We start from the raw sequence: 8,637 nt of genomic DNA on the forward strand, positions 1-8,637 counted from the left end.
GTATTACATGTATGTAAATGGAAAAATGAGACCTGTTGAAACTATTCCAAGAATGGGGGGAGGGGGAATAAAGGAGAATGATGGAGGTGGTGAATTCAAGTGTGATATATTTGATATATTGTAAGAACTTTCATAAATGCCACAATGTACCCCCACTCAGCACAACAATAAATAATAATAATAATAAACTATCACTCTCTATACTCACCTGTAGGGGCTTCCTGCTCCCTGACAATAACATACAGAATAGATCTTGTGCTCCTTAGGGTTGTATCCCCTCTCTGTCATTTATTTGTTCATAAGTTTAGATAGTTTGCTGTTACTCTTTGGGTTTCAGTTTGTCTGTACACTGGGTTAGTAATTATTATGCCTTAGGGATAATATGAGACCAGAAAAATGAGTGAGTAAATGTAAAGTGTCTGGCACAAAGTTGATGTATAATAAATGCCCCTGTAAAGAAGCCCTGACCTTCCTACTTTGCAGGTCTAATAGACTCCTTGGTGGGATCCATTCCTGTTAGTTTCCCATGTTCATTTTCTTTGCCATAAACAGCAGTGCCTCAGCCATTTTCCTTCCTCCCACCCCATGTTAGATTCCACTATCTTAGGCTCTTGTGAACCTTTATAATTTTCCTTCATGAATATGTTAAAGTACAAGTTTACTCACACCTTATTCTAAGTAAAATGGCCCTGTCCACAGCCAGTGCTGCCTAAATAGCCATGTTTTCCATCATATCACTATCTGTTCTCCCTCCTCCTGCTTCAGATATTTTTTGTGGTGAAGTGAGGAGAAAGATCTGTTCCAAGGGCAGAAGCTGGCCTGTCTGGGGCTGGCTTGAAAAACTTAGCTGGGCCAAATCTGATGCTTCTTTTCCTATATCTAAAATATGGAACACAAAACAATAACAGACAAGTAGTGAATTATTACATCTAAAAGGTCATAAGGTAGAGTTGGAGCGGAAGAAATCATGATAAGAACTGGTGGCGTGGCTGAAGTGGTAGGGTGCCTGCCTAGCAAGCATGACAGGAGGCCTTGAGTTCAACCCCCCAGTACTGAAAAAAAAACACATGTACAAGGAGATTTATGAGATTTAATAACAAGTAATTAAAGTAATTAGAAGCAGTCAAGTGATGGAAGGATGGAAAAAAACAGTCATTAAGAGTACAGCCAGAAGAGCTATGTTGAAGCCCAAACTATCCCCATTCCAATCTTGGTGTGGTCCATTCTTGTTACAGTTTATATTCTTAAATTTCTTTCCTACTCCTTCCATCATAGCCTTAGAACAAACTTCACTTTATTGGAGCTAGCTTGAGGGGATTTCTTGCAACTAACTGAACCTGAGTACATCCTCTGCTTTTTCTTGAATTTCTCATCGGGTAAAATGAAGCATTTGGAAAAATTGGCCAAACATAAATGTGGACTTCATTTACACTAAAGCTTACACCAAGCAACACTAGATATTATTTGCAAGCACAGTTGTGATGTCTTTATGAATATTCTGCCTGGAAACAGAAATGTGATAGAATGCAGGATCATTCTATGTAAATATGTAATATGTAACACATAATATTTAATTTAATATGTAATATTCTATGTAATATGTAAACCGATGTAAATAGGTTGAAGGGCCTACAATGGCAATTACAAAGGAGCTCACCCAGATCATGTTGATATACATATGGGAGTGGGGGCGTTGTCTCACAGACATGATTAGGAGAGGCCCAGTCACTGTCTTTAAAGCTCTTGACTCTGCTAGCTGTATCAACATGACATGCAGCAACCCTACTGGTTCCTGACTTGATGCTTTTGGAATGCTCTGGTTTATCTCTAGGGCCTTCTACCTCACTTCTTTTTCATCCCCACATGTTGTCTCCCCACCTTTTTCCACCCGCCCCATTTTCATGCCTCAGACTAACTGTCATCTTGGTTTTTTGCTTACTCTTTAGCTCTTTGTTATATTTCTGCCCTCCCTGCCTTAGAAGCAAAACTATACACCAAAAAGCAGTTTGCCAATCATGGCAACTTGATTTTTGACGAAATGTCCTCGAGTTCCTGGCTGTATTCTCTCTGGGCTCCTTGGCTGAGATCCTACAGATTGGCTTATAAATATGTTTCGTTTCTCCACTGATTCAGGGTCTATATTCCCTCTGGAGCTCCCCTTCTTTCCACTTTCTCTGCAAGAACCTTCCAATTCACCTTAAATACATACATAAAATTATCTACTGCCACAGAATGGAAATAAATGCAGCTACTTTGCTGGCATTGACTGTGGCTTGGCTCTGGCTCAATCCTTTGGTTGCTGGCAGGAGTAACTAACTCAATAGTAGCATGTTGGTTGGTAGAAAGAAAGGTTCTGGAGAACAGAGTCAGGTTAGAGGGCTTTACTGGGCATTGTTCTGGGTTCTTGACAGAGTGATAAAAGAAAAATGAAAGGAATTGATCCAAAGACAAGCATTATGATCAAACTAACTAAGGTGTCTATACCATTATTCTTCAACTACAAGTCACAGAAACCAATGTAACCTCAGGCAGGGTGGGAAATTGATGAGTTAGAGGTATTTCACAAAACCCAAAGTTAATCCTGGATCTCAGGAATGAACTAGAAAAGACAACTGCAAAGTCTTCAGAAACTCAGATAATGGACAACATCATTTCTCTTTCTGTTTATAATGCTTCTTTTTGCTTCATTCTCTGTAGTAAGCAGCTTCTCTGCTCCTCAGACAGCTCCACAGTGCCATGACACTATTGTTACTATTGTTTACTTTCCTAGGTTCAGTCACAGGGAAAAATCTCACTCCCTCTCTCTCTCTCATCTCTATTTCTCTCTCCCCCTTCTCTTATATGTGTGTGTTTCCTAAATAGTCTGGGCTCGTCTTTAGGCCCAGAGTTGGGACAGCAGTAATAAAGCACATTCTCTGCAAGGATCCCAACCCTAATGAATGGAAAATGGGAGATATGTGAAGTGCACAGTCACTCTAAAAGGGATTCACCCAGTAGCCAAGAAGTTTTTCCTCAGAAACCAGAGGGCACAAAGGGCTCTGCCTCTAGCTTTCAGTCCTTTAAGAGTGAGGAAGTTGAAATAGTGAAATAAAGTGACTAGCAGCCTATTTAGTGTGTTGAGTCAAACAAAATATGATTAGGGCCTGTCACAAAGTAAATGCTCAAAAAAATGTTAGCTGTTATTATGATAAGATAATCAGGAGCTTCTGGGTGCAGGTGGACTCTGAGCCAAATGGATTGGATAATCTTTGCAGATAGTTGCTTCAGAGCACAAAGTAGCCTGGGAAAGTTTCCCACTAAGTAGTGGAATACGCACCTCCCTAGGAACCAAAACTTTGGTCTGCCACATACAGTGTTCTCCTCCTAGTACAGGGCTGATAAACACAAATTCTTGGGTTTGGGCCCTACTTTTTCAAGATTCTGTGCAAACTTTCCTTTTGTTATGACAACACAACAATTACCTCATCCTTGTTACAGTTGAACCCAAGACAACTCCTCCTGCCCCAATGAATTCCATTCCAGTTTTTTCTACTTCAGAATTAGCCTAGTTGAACTTAGAAAGATCCTGTTTTCTTTATGTACAGAAGACATACAATCTTCTTTATGGAAATGTGGGAAAGGCTCAAGTAACATTAGTATAAGCACACACCATCTCTTCAGGTTGGCTATTTTTTGTTAATGTCCATTTCCTTTTAATTGTTAATAATTTCAATTTGAGAAGTTCTTTCTGAACTTGTCCCCAAATGTATCCTGTTGGGAGCCTGTGACTTCTCTGGATTTTAGAGTCCTATCATACACAAATGTGGGAAATAATAATGTAAATAATGGAGGTGAATCTGCCTACCATTTCACTTAGTAAGTCTATGTCTCAGAATAAGCGGGAGTTGAAGACCTGAGTCTGCTGTTCACTTCAGGCTCTGTGGGCTTCTCATGGTGTATTTCATCACTGTGAATGTGGTTTTTGTGTTTAAGTACACATATTTTTCATGCACCAAGGACTCTAAACACAAGCCAGCTACTGAATCTGCTACTCAAGTGATGAAATAGGGATCTGCTCCAACACTGGCCTTGTCAATAGACATTATATAGATATGAGGCTCTCATAAATGACTTTAAAGGATAAACTACATGATTTTCCCTTAAATGTTGAATCTCCTTTAGAATCTGGCTTCTATATAAAATGCAAGTTTGCCAGGTGCCAGGGGCTCACACCTGTAATCCTAGCTACTTGGGAGGCAGAGATCAGGAGGCCTACCTGGGCAAATAGTTTGTGAGACCCTATTTTGAAACTACCCAACGCAAAAGCAAACCAGCTATCAGAGTGGCTCAGGTATAGAATGCCTGTCTAGCAAGTGTGGGGCCCTGAGTTCAAACCCCAGTACCACCAAAAAATGTAAGTATATTTTATATATATATATAAAACATTAACTATAACCTGATAGATGATAAAAATGGCTTCTATTCCCCCTACCAGCTTACTACAAATGTGTGCTTTAGACAAGCTACTACAAAAGAAGTATAGGATAAAGGGGACAGAAAAGGCCTTGGTCATGGACTCCAACCCTCAACCCTCTGAGCAGTTGACTGGTGGTAATACAATTCCTTAATTGGTACATGGGGACTGGGGACTACAGATAGACTTTGTACCCTCCTTACAACCCATCCTAGCCCATTCATGCTGTTATAACTCAACTCCTGAGATTGGGTTAATTTACAAGGAACAGAAGTTGATATTTTTACAATTCTAAAGGTTTGGAACTACAAACCAGCAAGTCTTCGTGCTGGATTTTCTGGAGGAGAGGAATGCTGTCCTCACATTGCATAAGGCAGAAGGGCAAATGAAAAATGATATGTGAAGACACATTTATAAGGGCTTTCACCCCATTTAAAGAGGGTGGAACTCTCATGATCTAATTAACCTCTTAAAGGCTCCACTTTTTTTTTCGGTGGTACTGGGGTTTGAACTCAGGGTCTCATGCTTGCTAGGCAGATGCTTTACTACTTGAGCCACTCCGCCAGCCCAAAGCCCCATTCTTAATGCCATCACACTGCCCATTAAGTTTTAACACCTGAATTTTGGAGGGGACATATTCAAAACATAGCACAACCTAAGATTTCATATTCCATCCTGCCAGTAGAGCAAGAAATTGCAACAACGTGCATCTTTGTTGTGAGCTGCCTGGTTGCAATCCCATCCCACTGCAGAGGCATGCCACCAAAGTAGACACATGACAAAGGACTGCACTCAGATTGCAATAACAGTCTGTAAGTAGTCAGGGTCTTGGGAAAGGGGAAAGCTGCAAGTGAAGGGAGACAATATGAGACTGGCAAGTTGAGGGCCTAAACTCTAGGACACTTCACTGGAGATAATATTCAGATCTCCAAATTCTCCCCTGCATTGGGAAAGGAGCAGAAGGCAGTGAAGAGATACCATTCCAGAGCTGGGTATCCAACTCGACTGCCACCTAATGGACTGAAAGATTCTGGCAGTGAGGGGTAAAAAACACCTGCTCTGAAATTGTATGCTAGTTTGCTTTTGTCCCTGATAAGTTATGGATGTTTACATTTTTATGTGTTTGTATTGTTTTGTCTTCTGTACATCAAATTGGGCAATTTTGCACTCTTTCTCCCATTTTCTCTTTAGTTCTACCTTTCCCTGCTTCCTTTTCTCTACAATCATCATCACATGAGAGCCAGGAAACCTGCCTTTCAATATTCAATGTTAAACCTTTTCTTCTCCTTCCCTTTCCTATTGCCCTTTCCCCATTTCTACTTTCCTCCCATCTACAACCAGAACTGCTCTCCAGCTCATATTTTCTTCTATCTCTGTTTACCCACCCATGGTCCTCCTGTGTTACCCATAGATTGCCAGATCATCTTTTTTGCTGGGGAGGGGCTTTGTTTGTTTGTTTGTCTGTTTGATTTTCCCCATTTCTCTTCCTTCTCTCTCCCTCAACACAATTAACTAGATCTCTTCTACCTAACTCGTTCCACTTTCCTTTTTTTTTTTAACTGCTACATTTTACTTTATTTTTGCACTTAAGGAAACAACCAATTGACATTTCCAGTGTTAGTGTTCAGTGATCAAGAAGGGAATGAGGTCAAAAGGCAAACTTTTCATTTCATATCACAAGTATCACAGAAATACTTTTAACACATAGAACACTAGTTTTCAACATGCAGAAAGCCCAAGCAACAAGGTAAATGAGTACTGATGATCCATCAGGGTCAGACTGGGAGCAGGTGCACTGGGAAGCTTGACTCTATCCAAGTAACTCCTTCTGCCCACATTTCAGGCTAATCATTTCCTACTATCATATGCAGAAATTCTAGTAGCTCCAAATATACTTGCCCAGCTGTTTTTCACATGGCATCTCCACAAGGAAGGTGTAGGTAAAATTCTGTACAGGAAGTTCCTCTTACTGTCAAAGAATTCCCACCTCCTCTGTAGTACTTTGCTGCTAAAGTTCTGGTCACCTGACTCCCCTGGCTTCAACTCTTCCAGCTCCTCATCACTTGGCAATCCATCACTGTCAGTTCCTCTTAATCATAATCATTGGTGAGGTATTTGTGCAGCTGTCTCCGATAACCCAAGGCTACAATGAGAGGCACCAAGCTTTCCTTCTGCAGGCCTTGGATTTCTTTATTCCTCAGTGTATTTGTACTGCAAGTGCTCAGGTCTATCACTTTCAAAGCTGTGTTGTGACTCTGATGCTTCTGGATGAAGCTTCATCTCCTGACACTTATTGCATACAGAGTGGTATGCAATAAGTGGCTTCCAGCTATCTCCAGAGCCCCAGAGCTGCCAGACCTGGTGGACAAGCTCAGCTTTCTTAAGGACTTTTTGATCCTGCTTCAGTTTCTGCTCCAAAGTGGGTAAGAATTTACTTTTCAAAACCCTTCAGATAACTGGGACTGACATCAAAGCCTTCTGCCAATCTGGGAAATGACCAGGACTCTGCAAATTCCTTATGTAAATACCAGATCTTCTCCATGACCTCCCACATCAAAGTTCTGAGCAGGACATGTGGTGCCTCCATTTGCCTCCAAATTTTCTGGAATCAGATTGCTTTTTTCTATGGTTTTAGTGTTTCAGGGGAGAGAACCAAGGATAAAAGCCAGGCATGGAAGCAAAATGGTGTTTGAAGAGTCTCAAGCTAAATCATGGAGCGCCCAACCCTCTTGTTTGTCCACAAAGGCAACTGTTAGCTTAAAGCTGCTGTGTCCACCACCCCAGAAACCTATACCTAGAACAATGACTGCTAGTAAGCATGCAGAACTCAAACAGGTGATGAAAAAATGTCACTAACAAAGAGACCTGAGGTCCCAAGGGAGCTGAGCACTTGCCTTTGTGCCCTGACAACAAGTAAGAAGAAACTAAGGCTGTTCTGGATACAGGGGCAGCATGCCTGGCACCAAGGGAGCCTAGCCTGGAGCACCAGGGCAAAAGACCATGCTTCAGGCTGAAAGCCAGGGAAGGAGTCAGTTTCTGTCCACTTCCTGCAGCTCCCACTCCTCTAACTCCCAGTTGGAATGGAGTACAACTGGTGGTAAACAGGACATGGACCCACCACCCCCTGGGTTGCAAACTCACAGTGAGCAACAATAGCACACAGTACTCAGCAACTGTCAAGGTCTCCACTTTCTTATTAATCCCTTCTATTAAGCTTTGCCACCACCTCATTTTGCCTGAAAAAATGATATACCTTATATTATTCATTAGAGTTGTCCTCCCCATTCCTACCCTTTTACCTTGGGTCTTCCTAATCACAAAGATTCATCTTTGCTCCCAGATGCTTCTAATGGTACTGGAACAGCAGCAATGATTGATCTGCTTTAAGGATTGCTGCAATCTCAAGCCTGCAGTTTGCCAACTGTGAGAGATTTAGTAGCTAAGCTTCCTTTCCCTGTGTGGAATGGGGCACGCACCCAGCATCTTGAGAACTGAGGCTGAATGTTTGACTACTGAGCCACACACCCCCAGTCTGGAGACAAGAAAATACACCATGACCCAGCCACTACACAGTCCTAAATAATCTTTGAGAAAACCCCAACTGACAGACACAGGGGATTTGAAACTCCAGCCAAAAATGACCCCAGATGCATAAGTCCTAATGAAGAAACATGAAGCAATATGGCAACATTCTGCCTCAAAACCCAACAACTCAGACAGGGAGTGTGGCTCAAGTGGTAGGATCTCTTGCCTAGCCAGTGCAAGTCTCTGAGTTCACTCCCCAGTACTACCATCAAATAAATAAAAGCCAACAACTCCACAGCAAAGGACTTAAACAATAGTGATAAGGAAGAAACATCAATCAAAAAATTTTTTAAAAAATGGCTGGGCACCAGTGTCTTGTGCCTGTAATCCTAGCTACTCAGGAGGCAGAGATCAGGATCATGGTTTGGAGCCAGCCAGGGCAAATAGTTTGCAAGACCCTAACTCAAAAAAAATCACAAAAAAGGACTGGTGGAGTGGCTCAAAGTGTAGGTCCTGAGTTTAAACCCCAGTACCACAAAAAAATAAATAAATAAAAATAAAAGTAAAATAATTAAAACACTAAATATACAAAACAAAGAAAGAATATTGAAAGCTTCAAAAAAAAGTGACATATGAAGCAAATCTTCAGAATAAGAGCA

The 8,637-nt window shown here is 41.4% G+C and overlaps 1 pseudogene; it reads right to left on the reverse strand.

Annotated features, from left to right (window-relative positions):
- Nucleotides 1–6,301: 6,301 nt before the first annotated feature.
- LOC109675819 (neugrin-like) lies at nucleotides 6,302–7,563 on the reverse strand (annotated as a pseudogene).
- Nucleotides 7,564–8,637: the final 1,074 nt, after the last annotated feature.

The sequence above is a fragment of the Castor canadensis genome, chromosome X (genome assembly GCF_047511655.1).
Source record: "Castor canadensis chromosome X, mCasCan1.hap1v2, whole genome shotgun sequence".
Lineage (NCBI taxonomy): Eukaryota > Metazoa > Chordata > Mammalia > Rodentia > Castoridae > Castor > Castor canadensis.